General features: G+C 45.6%; 1 pseudogene; it reads left to right on the top strand.

Annotated features, from left to right (window-relative positions):
- The first annotated feature begins 4597 nt into the window (after nt 1–4597).
- On the top strand, nt 4598–5076 carry LOC105743398 (annotated as a pseudogene).
- The last annotated feature ends 496 nt before the right edge of the window (nt 5077–5572 follow it).

Genomic DNA, 5572 nt, shown 5'->3' with positions numbered 1-5572 from the left:
AAAATCCTAGCACTGGGGCATGAGTTAACCACAAACTCTAGAAGCCCACTGCCCCAGTGACTGCATGAGGCTTTGCAGGGACAACTAGACACAAACTGTAACACCCTGGAAACAACCATCTTCAATATGTGACAAAGTTCCTCATCCTTCATCGAACCCTCGGGTGATGGCTGACCCCTCTGGCTTGCCTTCGGCAAGAATCCTGTCAGGTCAGCTTAATCAAAACCTTCCTTACCCCTGGCATTTCTTTCATATTTTGTATCCATCTTCGTGACATGCTCACATTTCCTCAGGATTAATTCCCTATTTCCTGGCCCTACCCTCCTCCCAGGCTGTAAATTCCTATTTTCCCTTGTTATATTTAGAATTGATCCCACTTCTATACTGAGGTCTCTTTTCTCCTATTGTACAAGTCCTGATAAAATCTGCTTTCACTTCTTCAGAGCTGTCCGGTTTTGGTTTCCTTTGACAACATGTCTCTCTGGCACTGCCCTGGGGTGGGCAAGAAGCACGCGTAGGAACAACCGCTCCGTCAGGGCATGCGCTTTGCAGCTCCCTACCTTTCAGGTTGTTTAACTGCTCAAGAGGTCCAAATCTGCTGACCTCCTGCACAGCCCAGATTGCGTTATCACTGGCATGCTGCCATTCAGGGTTACAAGCCTTTTCTTTCCAATTTTCCATCAGGTCTTGTGAAAAGGAGCTGCATTCCAGACAGCTGCATTCTCATTGCAAAGATCAGAGAAGAACTGAATTCTAGGCATCTTTCTTTCAATTCTCTGGGAAATTTGGAAGCAGAAATAAATCATAATGGCAAATTGATACCCAGTATCTGAAGCAGACATCCTTGATCATGGTTTGTTACAGGTTTCAGGTTAATTTCTGTGGTTACAACAGGAAAAGCAGCATCAGTCTAGGTAACTGTAGCTTATGAAGTGCTAGACTAGCATCTCAAGATGGCAGCCTCTATCTATAAACTGGAAAATGGTTTTTTTCAGTTTAAATAAAGTTTTTTTCCCCACCTAATAATTGGAACAGTTGCTTGGAATTGGCAGAGTTCACAAACCACTGAGGGTCCAGGAAGTAAGAGTCAACCTTGGGCTGGCTTTTGCCTGTGGAAATACTGATGCTGAGTAGAGGCTGTGAGCTCTGCAAGGGATGGGTGCTGTCCGTGTCTGCCTCTGTCCCCCGCGCGGTCTGAGGCTGCTCCCCAACAGGTAGGCTTCTCATCACACATGTCCTGGGTGCTTCTTAGTGGCAGCACAGTGGTGTTCTCTTCCCATTTTTCTTTCAAAAGTGTGAGAACAAAAGGTGCCCTAAGAAGTCTGATACTTCTTTCTCTTTGCCTACTCTTGCAATGGCCTTTTTTTTTTTCTCCTGTAGAGAGGCAAAGGCCTTGTTCCAGGCTGTCCCTTTGGTGGAGACAAGTGCCCTATCCACACAGTTTACCATCAAATTCCCATGGACATAGCCTAGTATTGGGCACACAATAGACACTCTGTAAAGCCTGTTAATGAAAAATAATTGAACAAAGAGAATATGCGTGCCATGTGCTTTGCCAAGTTTATTTACTGATCGTGTGCACATACCTATCTAGTAGAGTGGGTGAAGCTTTACACCAAGGTCAGTACACTACCACAAGACTTTCCACGCTGCACAGTAAGTGTGCTGGTCTACCTTGTACTGACAGATTTCCCCACAGTGAGGTTAATTTCTAGATTCCATTTCTTTTTCCAAGGTGACAATCTAGGGGCCAGCCAAATAGCTCAATGGATTAAAGCACCTGCAAGCAGGCCCAGGGGTGGGGGGTTTGATCCCTGGGCCTGTTGTGCTGGCCCCACCCCCAGGGCATGCTGAGATGGCAATTGAGACTGGGTGTGGAGGTGCCCACCTGTGATCCCAGCTCTTGGGAGGCTGTAAACAGGTGGATCATTATGAGTCTGATCTCCTAGTTAGACCCTGTAAACCCCTCCCTAAAATAAAATAAAATAAAAAAAACCAAACCAAAAACAACCAAAAAAAAAAAAAAAAACAGCACACACATGACGACATTCTTAGTTAAAATAAATACTACACAAATTGCTAAGACAAACAAACAAGAGAAAAACACCCCCTCTGTAAATGGCTTATTTAACGACTAGATCTAGACTGAAAAGAGAAGTAATCACCACCTCTGGGTTCCAGTTCAATGGCCTACAGAAGGGCTCTACGTTCCAGCTGTGGTAGGTAAAGACCTTCAGGGTCTCTCCTCTGGTCCCCACAATGGGAGGGGGGTGCGGCTCCTGGCTATTCTGTGTCTCTGTCATGAGGGCTGTGGTGCTACTGTCTTGCCAAACAGCCTATACTTTGCAAATCAAATGAAGGCAAAGAGACTTGAAGTTGGGTAAGAACAAAGTCCCTGAGAGGAAGGAAAGGGGAGAGAGCAGGCTGTTTAATTCTAGAGATGAGCAGGTCTGCTCGGTACAACTCGTGTTGCTCTATAATTGCCCGTGACTGAAAAGACAACACGAGGGACAGGGATAAGCCTTGACAGCCTGGCCAGCATGGCTGTCCGTCTCTCCTGCCTCCTCTGCCACCCTCTTCTCTTGGCCACCAGAACTGATGTGTTCTTGTGGAAGCAGTCCAAGAACTTCATTTTACATCTAGTGACAAGAGTGATTCTTTGGGCTCAGGAGATCGCGATCGCTCAGTGGCTTAAGTGCCTGCCTGGAAAGTACAAGGTCCTGAGTGCCACAAAAAAAAAAAAAAAAAAAAAGGTTCTTTGTCACTACCGTGTTGTACCTGTCCTCTGGGGCCAACCCCTCAGATCTCTGTCTGGTTCACCCCCCAACCCCTTGGCCACCATCTCAATGAGGTGTGCCCCAGCTGTGATGTTTATGGTCATCTGCCTAATTTATGCTCTTCTGATTCCTGTTAACTGATCCTACTTTCCTTTATTCTCCTTCTAACATATGAAGGACTTAATTCATGTTTAGTGTGTGCTGTCCTCTCTTGTCACTAAGGGTAAGTTTCCAGGGGCAAGATTCATTCACTGATCTAGCTTGGGTGCTTGGAACTCTGCCTGGAATACGTGGTGATGATACTTGGTGAATGAATGTGTGAATTATGACCCCCTCCACCACTGGTGGGTGACGCTGTTTCCAGCTCCTCCCCCACCTGTTTGGCTGCCCTCTGGGTGCACTTTGGTATGCCAAGGCCCCCCTCACATACATGTGTGGCTCAGAACAAAACTAGAGCATGGTCCCAAGTGACTGTGTAGGGACAATGGGCACGGCACTGTGTCTTCACACTGGGCCGTGGGTCTGACAACTCTTACTATTGTCTCAACAACCACTCCAAAAAACACAAAACCCACACAAAAGCAAAAACAAGTGACTTTCCTTCCCTTTTTATTTTTTCAACTTATCCAAATTTTTTTTGTTGGATAACCAGCCACCTTTCCCAGCCTCATCTTATCTGTGTCCTCATCCAGACCATTGACACAATTGTCAAACTATGGTCCCTCAACGGTGTTGGCTGTTGACACCTATGTGGCTGATTGGCATCGGTCAGGGGAAGCTCTGAGAGGAGTCTACCATTTCCATGGCAGCCCCAGGACCCATGTCCCTAGCCTTCACAGCAAGCCCTGATGGAGACTAACTGTGCTCACTTCACAGATGAGGAAACTAGGGTCAGATTGAAGTAGAAGCATCCACAGTCTTTATTACAAATGTTAAGAAAGTGCTTTGAGGGAAATAAAGTGAACCATAAAAAATGACTCAAAGTGGAAAGGAAAACGATCTATCTATATTATTTTTATTTTATTTTAAATTTTACTTTTGCTAAGAGTTGATGAAGGTCTTAAAGAATATGGCTCTTTCTTAGTCAGCTGGCTGAGCCGAGCTTCTCATGCACATGGTCCTGGCTCTCTTAGGCTGCCCTCCTGGAATCTCTGAAGTCCCTCCCCTGCTGCTCCCCTGCACTCACATCTACTCAAGGTTTTCCCTTTCTCTAAGGAGTGATCAGAGAGGTCCAGTTTCACATGATTTACCGTCCAGGAGTCCCTACTGTGTGTCACCCTGCCCACCTACTCCCACTCTGCCACACTAAAACAGGTTCTGCCTAGCATCAACATTGGTCTACTGGGGCTCTAATTTTCCACATCTGCCTTCTCTTCTTCCCTTATAAAGCAGGAGGTTCTTCTGTTTCACTCTCCTCTATGCTGCTGCTGGTACAACGCTTTGAATTGCACAGCATTTTTAGATGTCCTCTTTAGGTTATTCATCATGGCAGTCTTGTGCAGTAAATACTAGCATATCTGTTTTACAGTCGCAGCTGAAGTTCAGAGAAATCAGATGACCCATCAAGGTTAGATGAGTAACAGGTGCCACACTGGGATGTGAAGCCAGGTCTGCTGTGGACATTGGGAGCTATTACAGCTGTTGTGAGGTGTTCTTTACCAGCTGGCACTTCCTGGGGACCCCCCTTAGAATACCCCTTAGAGTTCTCTCCTGGTGCTAGTTTTAGTGCTTTTGCATCCTATTCTACACATTGTAGCTAGGCAATAATCCTCCTTGGTTAAAAAGAAAAACTAAGAGCCAGCAACAGCCTGTAGAACAACATGCCTAAGTTTTGTTGTGACTACTGCGATATGTACCTCACCCATGACTCTCCATCTGTGAGAAAGACACACTGCAGTGGTAGGAAACATAAAGAGAATGTGAAAGACTACTACCAGAAATGGATGGAAGAGCAAGCTCAGAGCCTGATTGACAAAACAACGGCTGCATTTCAACAAGGAAAGATACCTCGTACTCCATTCTCTGCTCCTCCCCCAACAGAGGCTATGACCCCACCTCCACCCAGTCTCCCGGGTCCTCCTCGCCCTGGTATGATGCCAGCACCCCATATAGGAGGCCTTCCCACGATGCCAGTGATGGGCCCCCTCCTCCTGGGATGAAGCCAGTGGGACCTACTCCTGGAATGAGACCACCCGTGGGAGGCCACATGCCCATGATGCCTGGGCCTCCAGTGATGCGACTGCCAGCTTGGCCCATGATGGTACCCACTTGGCCGGGAATGACTCGACCAGACAGATAAAGTGGAAGGGCGGCCTCTCTGTATCAGTTCTATATTATTTCTTCTGCTTCACCAGGGGATCATGGTGCTGTGACTATGTGTGTTTTCTAACAGCATGAATAACAAGGAAGACTTGTTCCCCCTTCCTATTAAAGAATAGTTTTGAAAAGAGAAGTATGATAAACAAAAGTGCAGAAAACACAGTTTCATTTGTATTGTGAAATGTGAAAATAAACTCATCAGCTCTTTTAATTAAAAGTGTGTTCACCTTTTCCTCCCTCCATAGTCTGTATTATAAAGGAGATTAAATATTCAAAAAAACAAAAAAGAAAGAAAGAAAAGAAAAGAAAAGAAAACTAGCATAAGAAAAAGAGAGCAGTGAGTACAGTAGTCCCTTGCTATTTTGTGGTTCGACATTCGCGGACTCAAGGTTTTGTGGACTTTCAAAAAATATTAATCTACATTATTTGTCTCAGATTTTTTGCTATATCACGGGATTTTGCAGTACCATGCAGTA

Source organism: Octodon degus, unplaced genomic scaffold (genome assembly GCF_000260255.1).
Source record: "Octodon degus isolate 3935 unplaced genomic scaffold, OctDeg1.0 scaffold00122, whole genome shotgun sequence".
Classification (NCBI taxonomy): Eukaryota; Metazoa; Chordata; class Mammalia; order Rodentia; family Octodontidae; genus Octodon; species Octodon degus.
This window is presented reverse-complemented; position numbering and strand designations above follow the sequence as displayed.